An 11,239-nucleotide genomic window follows, 5' to 3' on the forward strand; every position below is an offset into this window, starting at 1 on the left:
TGCAGATCCGAAATCAAAACAAGGAGCGGCGTCCCCCATTCCCAACCCAGACCATTCTCAGTGTGGATAGAGTCATATAGAACAACAGAGGCCCAGTAGGAAAATATTTTGGTATGTAAGAAAATTGTATTTAGATAAAATGGGCATGTATCAAATGTTAGTAATACAGATTGTCAGGTCACCTGTGGCCAGGTGAAAAATGCACCCCGATGGAGACATCGGTGCACCGCAAGGTAGTGAATCCAATGGCGGGCTGCTGCAGACGGACAGGAAACGTGAACCCAAGATTCCCCAGGGCGCGGAGTCTAAGGTCCAGCCGGTGTTCACCAGAGCCTCTAGTGGTGAGGATGGCCTTCGCTGCAACTGAACCCAGGTCGCGGCCCCTGGAGTCCCCCAGATCACGCTCCGTAAGGAGAGAGGGGAAGCAGCCACTGAGGACGCAAGGGATAGTGATGGGTAAGCCGAGGTCGGGGCAACAGGCCGACAAGTGTAACCAAGGGACAGGCCAAAGGTCAGGGTCACAGGCAAACAGGAGTAGTCAGAGACACAGAAAGGTTAACGTAGCACACGGTAGACAGAAACACAAGCTAACAAACAAAGTTGAACAGCAAAGCATACCTGCAGTGCACTAGTTAATATAGACTTCCTGTGGTGGCCTGGGGTGGAGCCATACAGGAAGGAGAGGTGATAAAAGGCAGCCAGGTAGCCAGAAAGAGAGTCAGGCCTCTAATGGACACATGGAGGAGAAGGTAAGCTGCCAGACATTATTGCAAGTCCATGACACAGATGTTGCATATGTCATCATTTTATAAATTTTTTGTTAATCAAATGCAAATGTACTTGTAGTACAATGCCAAATGTACCGCCAGGTGCCAAAGACCTGGCATTGTAGATGTCTCCAGTGTATGGACCCTGAGTGAGGTGCACTAACAACCAAGACAGACCTTGCTCATGGACGGTAGGGGAACACTGTCAGTCCAAAAATCAATTGCCTCCATCACTGATGCTAGTCTATAGCTGGTGGTGTGCGGCTGGCAGATGTGACTCTGCGCTATACCATCATCCATGTCAGTGGAGGCTGCTGAGAGGTCATGAGGTATAGCAGGGACAGACTGAGGTGAGTACGGAGGAGTGACAGATTTTTTGCCCCTTTTGTGTGGCTTTTAGGTGCTTATGCCAACGGGCTGAGTGGTGGGATGTCGAATGCCTTGTCAAGCATGTGGTACCCAAATGGTTGGTGTTTTTGCCACGCTTGATGCACTTGAGACAAAGTTTGCAAATAGCAACATTGCGATCAGCTGCACATGTACTAAAAAAGGCCCAGACAGCTGTGGAAAGTGGACCGGAATATAACAGCTCCACAATGTGATGGAATAGGGTTGCTGCTCTCTACTCTTCCATGATGGCTGCCTCGTTGGGGTTGTGACTCACTCTCACTTTCCTCCTCTGCTCTATCCTGCCCAAGTCGTGTTAGTAACCTCATCATCATCATTTCCTCCATCCTCATTACAACTGGAGACAACTTGGCAATACACTGCGGCTGGGGGAACATGACTGCCAAATTGTGTACCAGTGTTCTTCCCTCTCCTTAACCCCAGAGTCAGAACCAACATCTGAATCGAGTAATGGCTGTGCATCATCAAGAAGCATGTGGCTGATGCTGTGTTCAAATAACACCGCTGACTCCTCCATGCCTAATCCTAGGGCTATGGCAGGAATAGCTGTGGACAAAGAGGCAGGTTTTGCCACTCTGGCAGCTGCAGGCGACTGCGCACTAGTCTGTGCTTGGGTGACGGAGGATGAGGAGGATGAGCACAGTTTTGGAGGAACCTTTTATGACCCAGCATGACTGTTCCCCTTGGCACAAAGCACAAATGCAAAGTTTAGTCAGTTTGGTGTAAAGAAACTGACTTTAGTCCTTATGAACACCTTTTAGATTAACTGAACCCTGTGCTTGCATGCATTTCCTCCCACATTTCAAAGACATAGTACAAGGTAAATGGGATTTAAATTGGCTTTAGTATGTGTGTGTGTGTATATATATTTATATATACACACACACACACACACAAACACACACACACATATATGTATGTGAAGTAGGGACCTTTAGATTGTAAGCTCCTTGGGGGCAGGGACTAATGTGAATGTATTAAATGTAAAGCTCTGCAGAAACTGGAATTGAATGTTCTACAAGCTCATATAATTAGGTAGGAAGGGAGTTATCCTTACCCAACTACGATAATGTGGATTAACCCAGAAGTACTGCTTTTTGGTTTCAGATTAGATTAGAAAAATGTATATTCCAACCATTTGCTAGGGTCCATTGCACATTGGACAATGTTCTTTTTCTTGCTGAAAAAGCTTGTATGTGCTCCTATAGTTGTTTTCTTGCAAACATTAGACACAAGTCCACAAGAAGTGATTGATTTGGCCATAACCCTATAACAAGGCTTAATAAAAAAGCATTGACATTAAATACCATTTATGCACTGAACAAATAATTGTTTTTAAAGCAGAGCCATATGGCCCATAACATAATGTAATCAAAAAGCAATGTTCTTATATTTACTTCTGCCACAATAGTTCAATGGATTCAACTAATCAGAATCAATGTCCCAGATTATCATGAGTCCTAAAATGACTTGTACCTTACAACAACACATGAACTGGGATTCTGTAGCCAGGAAGATACAGAAAGTCTGAGTGCATTTCACCTCATATTTCATTCTGAATGTGGAATTGGCAAATAAAACCTTAGAACAAAGAATTTTTGTTAGCACTGGATTATCTGTGTATTGACTTAAATGCTGACACATAACAAGAGGAAAAATAAAAACACATTAAGCACAAGAAAAGGTATTGTAATGAAAATCTGTTGCCCCTGGCACAAAAGTACAATGCATCACGGCTGTTGTAGTTATTGGTGACAGCTATGAATACCTATTGATTTATATTTTTACATAATTCCGCTATTAAAACTATATATTTTGACCCAGATAAATATGGAATACATATAAGTATTTAACATTTTCTGCTTAAAAGTAAAACAGTGGTCAGGCTATGTACTGTATATAAAATATTTACATATCCTTAACAAGCAAGGAATCAGACTTGAATGCAGTGGAAAGTTTGGCTGCTGTTTCATAGTGGGTGGGCTATGGATGCAGTGGAGACCAGGCTGGGGTACAGAGTGGACTTTGGTGATTGGTGCAGTGGTAACTTGGCTGTGAGTACAGCAGAGACTCAGTGACAAGTTAAAGGAATTGACTTGACTTGAGACCAAATACCCTGGTGATAAGACTCCAACATCAGGGTCCATCTAAAGCCCCATACACGGTCTGACTTTTTGCCAACAAACTTCAAAATTAGCAAGTTTTCCAAAAAATTCCGACCGCGTGTACGCTCCATCGGAACAAACTTTTTCGGTTTTCATCGGACAAAAGTTTGCTCTGCAAATGGACAAACTTTTCGGCAACAAAAGTCCGATGGTGCAAAGTCCTATCGTGTGTACAGAAATCCATCGGACTTTTGTCTGAAGTGCAAATACGCATGCCCAGAACCAATGTTAAAATCAACCAACAATAGCAGAAGTTGACCAAAGGGTGGCGGTAAAGAGCAGAAAAAACACGTGATGTTGGCAAAGTTTTAGGAAAGTTTGCAAAAAAGTCAGAGCGTGTGTATGCTATGGGTGTGTCCGGCCAGCTCCCTTCAGACAAAAATCCAAGGAAAAGTTTGTTTGAAGTCTGACCGTGTGTACGAGGCTTAAAACACATGTACCATATAATAGTCCAATGCCAGCCTCCTCACTCTCAGGAAATAAGAATAGGTGCTTTACTGCCTGGAACTTCGATATGGCTGGTCAAGGAATATTTCATCATTTTCACATAGGTTTTTAGCCCCAGGACAGATTCATTTTACTTACAGGTTACTACATTGTGTTTTCAATACGTATGTATGTTTAATAAATTATTGCAGCATGTAATTGTAACTTTTTACATGATTTCTCTTCAACACATATGTTATTATAATATATATAGGTGGTCTAGGCAGGGGGTGCTCTCACTGCTCTGTATCTAATGCCCAACTCCACGCCCTGTGCTCCCGCCTTCCCAATGTTCCATTTTCCCCCCTTGAGGTCACTGCCTGACAGTATTTTTTTACTTACCTTTTTCTAATGTCTTCTGGCCAGTCACTTGCTGGGTCATGTTTCTCATTGGTCCTCTCCCAGGGGAGATGTTCCCAGGGGCTGTTCTCTGGGAATTGTCTCCTGCTATACTGCATTCACAATCTTTCCTAAGTCTTTAAGATTGGATGATTCTGGCCATCACTCAACACAGAAGTCTGTAGCTGCCCATACATTGTATTGAAAAGGTACTATGGGTGCCCTGGGTGATGTTTTGCACGTTTGGAGGATCTGCACCATGCTTGTAAGATTCTGATGCAAAGTTTTTAAACTTTTGCAGAATCTGTTTAATTGTCCTTTTTAGAGATCCTTGGTTTGCTTTGCTTCATCTTAAACCTTTAGTTCTCACTAAACCCCAATTCAAGCTAGCAACCAATGTCCTATTAGCATAGGACCTTTTAAAACAGGCTATTGCAAAAGCCTGAAAAAAGCCATTTACTTGCTTCGCAGAAGTCCATCAATGCATTTTTTTATTAATGAAAAACTCAGTGCTCTCCTAGACACTCATAAGAAATTCATTGTAGTATGGATACAATACACCCCTCCCTCACTGCCAATAGCGAGTTATTCTTTCCTGTGGGTGCAGAATCCCAAGGACCTTCCTTGGGTGGCCTTGATGTTCTTTTCCAACCCCCTCCCCATGCCCCCCCCCACCCCACATTCCTGATTTTGGCCTCTACCTTCCCATGGATCCCTACTTCTTTCTTTTATCTCTCTCATTCGCTATTGCTACTTTCTTCTGTCATGTTTTCCTCTAATTATTAACTAAGGGGGCCTTTTTACTTTTCACTTTTTCCTCTTTTTTTAAATAGACTATGCCCCCCAACTGGATCAAACATTACATTCTGGCCAGTGTCTTGCCTGCTCTATAAATTCTTCCAAGATACCTGCAAGCCAATTGTGTACCCTTAGCTTTTTGCGCTTTATACCCACAGGCTAATGCTGTGCTCGACTATAGCTCTATGTTAATTTGTGCCCTAAAATTGGGTAAGGTATGATAATCAGAACAAAGTAATTCAGAGCAAGATTGGGAATTTTTAACTGTACTGACTCTGCTCTAGACCAATAGTTCTTAACTACCATCCATGGTCCAGTACCAGGCTGCAGCCTACCTGCTTCTGGGCCTTTGTTTTATGTCTCACTCTGACAGATAGACTTTAGAGGGCCATGACTTGGCAAAAGTGAGGTGTCTTGCACTCTACTGGCTCCTGAAATCAGGGTCTGGGGGTTATTCTGGTCAGCTCTGGGTGCCTGACAGTCCCAACAAAGTAATGCACACCAGGCTTCAGCTTCTCTACTAGTACAGAGCAGTAGCCAGAGATGGCTGGAGGGAACTGGGATCTCTGTGTCATAAAATATCTTTTTGGTATAGATGCATGTCTGTGCAAGCCCAAGCCTGTGACACTGCAGTGGAGCCCCTGCTGCAGGCAGGTGCTTGTTGATCAGCACAGACCTGTGCCAAAAATACACAGTCCACCACACTTGGCTGAAATGCAGGGGACACAGCAGGTTGGCAGAAAAGCATGCACTCTGTGCAGCTGGGATAGTGTGTGTGTCTTTGGGGGGTAACCAGTCTGGGGTATTCACTCACTTTTAAACTCCACTCTTTAGCTCTTACATATTGCTGGAGCTGCACACTTTACCAAAGATAGCCATTTTTCTGAGCTGTCGGAGGTTATTAAAAAGAGGTTTGTAGCTAAAGTTTGAGATTTAGATACAAGAGGCCTCATCTGTTTTTAGAGATCAGTTATTACAGGAGAGAAGCCCCACACAGCAATCAGATTGATAAACGCCAGTATAATGATGTAGAGGAGATATTTTGTTAGTATTGGCCAGTTTTGAAGACCAGCTTTTATATATAGAAAAGCTCCCAGTTTTGGGGATTGAGTCATTAAAAGAGTTATAGACCCTCCCAAAAGACAATGTACTTTTTTGGACCGCAAAGGTATTTTTGCCTGTGGTCTTTGTCAGGCTTGTAGAATCAGTTTGTCTGTCAGGCTACAAGTAAAACATATGAGCTTAGACAATGTATTTCTTGTAACATCATGCATATTATTTATATATTACAGTATCCATGTGGATATCAACATGTAGGGTGCACTAAGACCCCTTTGAACAAAAGAATAACAGGGTATGTAAATAACATTTTAGAAGGGTATAAAAACCATAGTGTGTCTCTACATTTCAGAAATAAACATGGGAGGGATTAGTCACTCCTGCAATTTTGGGGGGTGGATAGGATTCTCCCACACTGGAGAGGTTTATATAAAGTGGGAGAAGTCTCTGAAAAAAGAGACAAAATTAATATATGTACTGAACACCTTAAGTGTGCATTCACACCTAGGTGTTTTCACGTCCGCCGCTATTGCAGCCTGCAATACGCTGGAGGGGTGATTTTACATTGTCGGCTATGGAGATGGTTCACATCTCCACGCCGAACGCCGGAAGCTCAAAACAAGTCCCGGACCCTTTTTTTCGGGTGGCTTCGGCGTTCGGGCATAGCCGACAATGTTAAAATCACCCCTCCAGCAAAAAACAAGGCTCAAAAACGACGCGTTTTGTCGCCGCAAATCGCGGGACAAAACGGCCATTTTATGTCGCCGCAATATGCCGAATATCGCCTACGCAAAGGTGTGAATGCAGCCTTAGTGTCACGATCAGGCGTCAGGCTCGGAGACCAATAGCTATAACTGTTGCAGGGTTACCAGTGACCAGCAAGATAGGTAGACTGGCCTGGCAGATGACACAGGCTCACCTGAGGTGCGGAGTCTAAGTGCTAACCGGTGTTTACCAGAGCTCCTGATGGTGGAGATGGATTTTGATGCGTGTTAGCACCAGGTCGCGGTCCTCAGGATCGCCCCTCCAGGAGGTAAGTAAGACGGGGTTCAGTAGTGGATGATTAGGTAAGGATTAAACAGAAGCGTGGTCAGTAAACAAGCCAAAAGGTCGGTAATGAATATTTGCAGGTTGGGATCAGGCAGAAGCGTAGTTGAGGAACAAGCCAAGGGTCGATAACAAGCAGTAGAAAATATGGACGGCAGCAGGGAAGACAGGAGCGAGATACAGGCTGGAGATAGCACAATACCCTGGCAAAGAGGAAGTGCTGAGATAAGGCTTATATAGGAAGTTCATGAGAGGAGCAAAGAGTTCAAGATTCAGCTGAAATTAAGGTACAAGGCAGAGTTGTCTAAAGTATCTGACAAGGCACTGTCCAGCATCTCAGATAGCTCAGTGAGAAAGTTCATTGCCAGACACAGCTGAGGTCCCAGGTTCAAGTCCAGGTCCTGACATTAAGTCCCAATTGTTTAAACATCAAATTAGATGTTAATTAGTGATTTTTGCTGTACCGCTTTCTGATTAGGTATAGGTTAAATATAATAGGCTATTATTGGTATTGGAAATTAAAGTGGTTCTAAAGGCTCAAGTTTTTTTTACCATCATGCATTCAATGCATGAAGGTAAAAAAAAACGTATTTTTGCAGAAGCCCATCAGCCCTCACTAATACTTACCTGAGTCCCAACTTGATCCAGCAATGTGCACGAGAGCCTAGGCTCTCCTGGGACTCTCCCTCCTCATTGGCTGAGACAGTAGCATGAGCCATTGGCTCCCGATTCTGTCAATCACAGTCAGTGAGCCTATGAGGACAGAGAGGGGGTGGGGCCGAGTTGCGGCTCTGTGTGTGAATGGACACGCAAAGCCATGGCTTAAGAACAAGCCTGCTTGGGTTACCCCATAGCAATGTGGGGCATCGGGCAGGAGGGAGGGACCAGAGAATAGGAGGATGTGGTCTTTAATATCAGTTTAATATAGAAGTACCCAATAAAAACACTTTTATTTTTATTTATTTTTTATTTTTTTGTTTTTGTCTGTACAGTATATGGTTTTAACATAGTATTATATTATGATTTCTATAAAAATAATTTTTAAGGATATCTATTATTTATTGTAATTAGATTTTTGAAATTTGGATTAATGTATGAAATTGGTATATATTTTATGTATGTTTTAGTCTGTGTTTGCATTCACTTTGTGTTGTACAAGCACTTTTCTGGCAGATTACACACAGTGGTTTATATGTGGCCTTAACAATTTTAATGGATAGGAGACGGGATTGTGTATGTGGGCTGGGTTCAAAGTGTATTGGCACTGGTATTGTGAATAGCCATCTATGAACGTTCAGTATTTATGGTATACAAAGGTAGGCCCCAGATGACGTCATTTTATGACGAAACGTGCATCGGGAAGGTAGCGTGCTGACGCAAGACGTGTCGTTCAGAGTGGACGGGCGTTTGATTGAGCCGGCCGGCTTTTCTCTGCTTTTATCTATTTGCGATTTTGTAAGTGCAACCTTTTATTTATTAAATGATTACTGGTAACGTACTTCACTATGTGGGTCCTGTTATTCCTTTCATGTATCCACTGAATATACACATCGGAGGATTCTAGGACATAATAATTACAGCCCAGGATTTTCAAAGGCCCTGGCTAGGGTTTTAGCCACAGGCTGGTTTATTTATACGCTCTGGTAAGCCTCCTAATTATAGGGTGTTGGTGGTTCCATAAGTCACAATATACCTCATGTGTGTGCCGGTTCTTGTCATACTTCACCATTGAGTGTTTTTCTTGTGACACGCTTCAATACCGTGGATTTGTTGGAGGTCTCAACATTCATCTCCCCCCCCCCCCCCCTGTGAGGATCGCTTAAAGGCCCTGGCTGGGGTTTGCAGCCACAAGCATTTATTGCTTGCCATGTGGTAAGCCTCCAATTTTTATTAATTCGTGGTGGTGGTTATCGCATATGCTCTTCTCCAGAACATTTATTCACTATATTATGAACTATACCTATTGCGGATATACTGGGACTGAGTTTTTCTATTTATTTTTATAGCTTCCCATTGATTTTGGGTTTATTGGCTTCAATTTTATGCATTTTATTTCACATCAATTTTATTGTTTAGTTATATACATTTAACCAGCGCAACATCTCCTTTTTTCAATACAAAGGGTTATGGTTCGTATTTAATGGAGTGTGGTGGAAATTTTATGAAGATGTATTTAATATGTATTGTCATAGTGTCGCCCAGTGTTAGTACTCCAGCAGCCCGCTCTAAAGAGCTGACTGGGGCAGACTGACGTTGGTTGAGTCCCGTCTGGTAGTGGAGAACTTCCTGAGGTTGGAGAGAGATGTTTGCAGAGATATGTCCACCAGCGAAAGGGCCCCTGTGCATTAGCACAGACATTCATCTGGGGGGATATGTTTCGCTCTGCAAAGACATTATTGGTTATAGGCAGATGTGCGCTATTGTCTCTCTGCGAGCTATTGTCTCTCAGCTGAAAGCCTTCACGTAGCCCACCTTTTTCCCGGCGGGTGTAGTAGGAACAACTGCCGTACAAACATTTTCAGGAACAAAATCTGCTGGTGACTCTGGAACACTTGCAACAGCGACATCTCGGTTGGTGTCATTCACCGTAGCAGGCACGGCAGGTGTAGGTCTGGATGTAGGCCAAGGAGTAGCTTCCTCCAAAGTGACGGCGCCTGTGATCCAGTCCACTCGATTGGCGCATGGAAATCCGGTGGGTTGATCCACTCCAAACAAATACTCCCCACACTGGAAGCATCTGCCGGAAGGTCAGAGCTGGACTGCCAATCCCTCACATTTCGGGGACAACATACCAAGCGCCTCCACGTTGCCACTGGTATACAGCACGAAACGCCCATGCGGTTTCATCCGGATGCCTGTATCCGTCAGTAATGCTCCCGGCGGTGAGGAACTCACACTAGCTCCGGATGGGAACATGGTAGGCCTCAGCCCAATCTGTGGCAGCGAATACATGACACAACCTGTACTGCGGTCCTCTCTCTCCGATCTGCCAATCAATGTCTTTTTTGCACCAGGCACACACACGCATCTCTCATAATCTAACCCAGTGTTTTTCAACTCCAGTCCTCAAGGCGCCCCAACAGGTCAGGTTTTCAGGCTTTCCATTATTTTGCACAGGTGATTTGATCAGTTTCACTGCCTTAGTAATTACCACAGCTGTTTCATCTGAACGAAATCCTGAAAACATGACCTGTTGGGGCGCCTTGAGGACTGGAGTTGAGAAACACTGATCTAGATTGTAAGCTCTAACGAGCAGGGCCCTCTAATCATTCCTGTATTAAATTGTATTGTAACTATAATGTCTTCCCTGATGTTGTAAAGCGCGCGCTATATAAATCCTGTATAATAATATAATAATAATAATCTAACCCATTTGAGACTTTAGTAACCTAATTGTCCATTTATTTACCATTCCAGTTGACATTTACACACCCCACTCCTGATGATTGTATTTAAATGCCAAGAAACGCGTTGAGTCCATGCTCAGGGATGCCAAGTCAAGTTTGTCCAACACAGGGGCGGACTGACAACTCATGGGGCCCCCGGGCAATAGGAGATTATGGGGCCCCCCGGGCAATAGGAGATTATGGGGCCCCCCGGGCAATAGGAGATTATGGAGCCCCCCGGGCAATAGGAGATTATGGGGCCCCCGGGCAATAGGAGGTTATGGGGGCCCCCGGGCAATAGGAGGTTATGGGGCCCCCCGGGCAATAGGAGATTATGGAGCCCCCCGGGCAATAGGAGATTATGGGGCCCCCGGGCAATAGGAGGTTATGGGGGCCCCAAGGCAATAGGAGATTAAGGGGCCCCCAGGCAATAGGAGATTAAGGGGCCCCCAGGCAATAGGAGATTAAGGGGCCCCCAGGCAATAGAGGATTATGGGGCCCCCAGGCAATAGATTATGGGGCCACACAGTATACACACATACAGTATGCATACACAGTATACACATACAGTCTACATACACACAGAATACACATACACACACACACACACTGAAAAGGTACTGGAGAGGCGGGGCAGCTATAATCTTGGGATTTTAAGACCAAAAGGATGTCGGTAAGGGACGTTTCAGGGACACATGTAAAAAAAAACAAAAAAAAAAACACAGATTTTTACATACAGTCCCTGGTTTTACTGAGGCTGGCAACCCTGATGGGGCCCCCTAGT

Source organism: Rana temporaria, chromosome 13 (assembly GCF_905171775.1).
Source record: "Rana temporaria chromosome 13, aRanTem1.1, whole genome shotgun sequence".
Taxonomy (NCBI): Eukaryota; Metazoa; Chordata; class Amphibia; order Anura; family Ranidae; genus Rana; species Rana temporaria.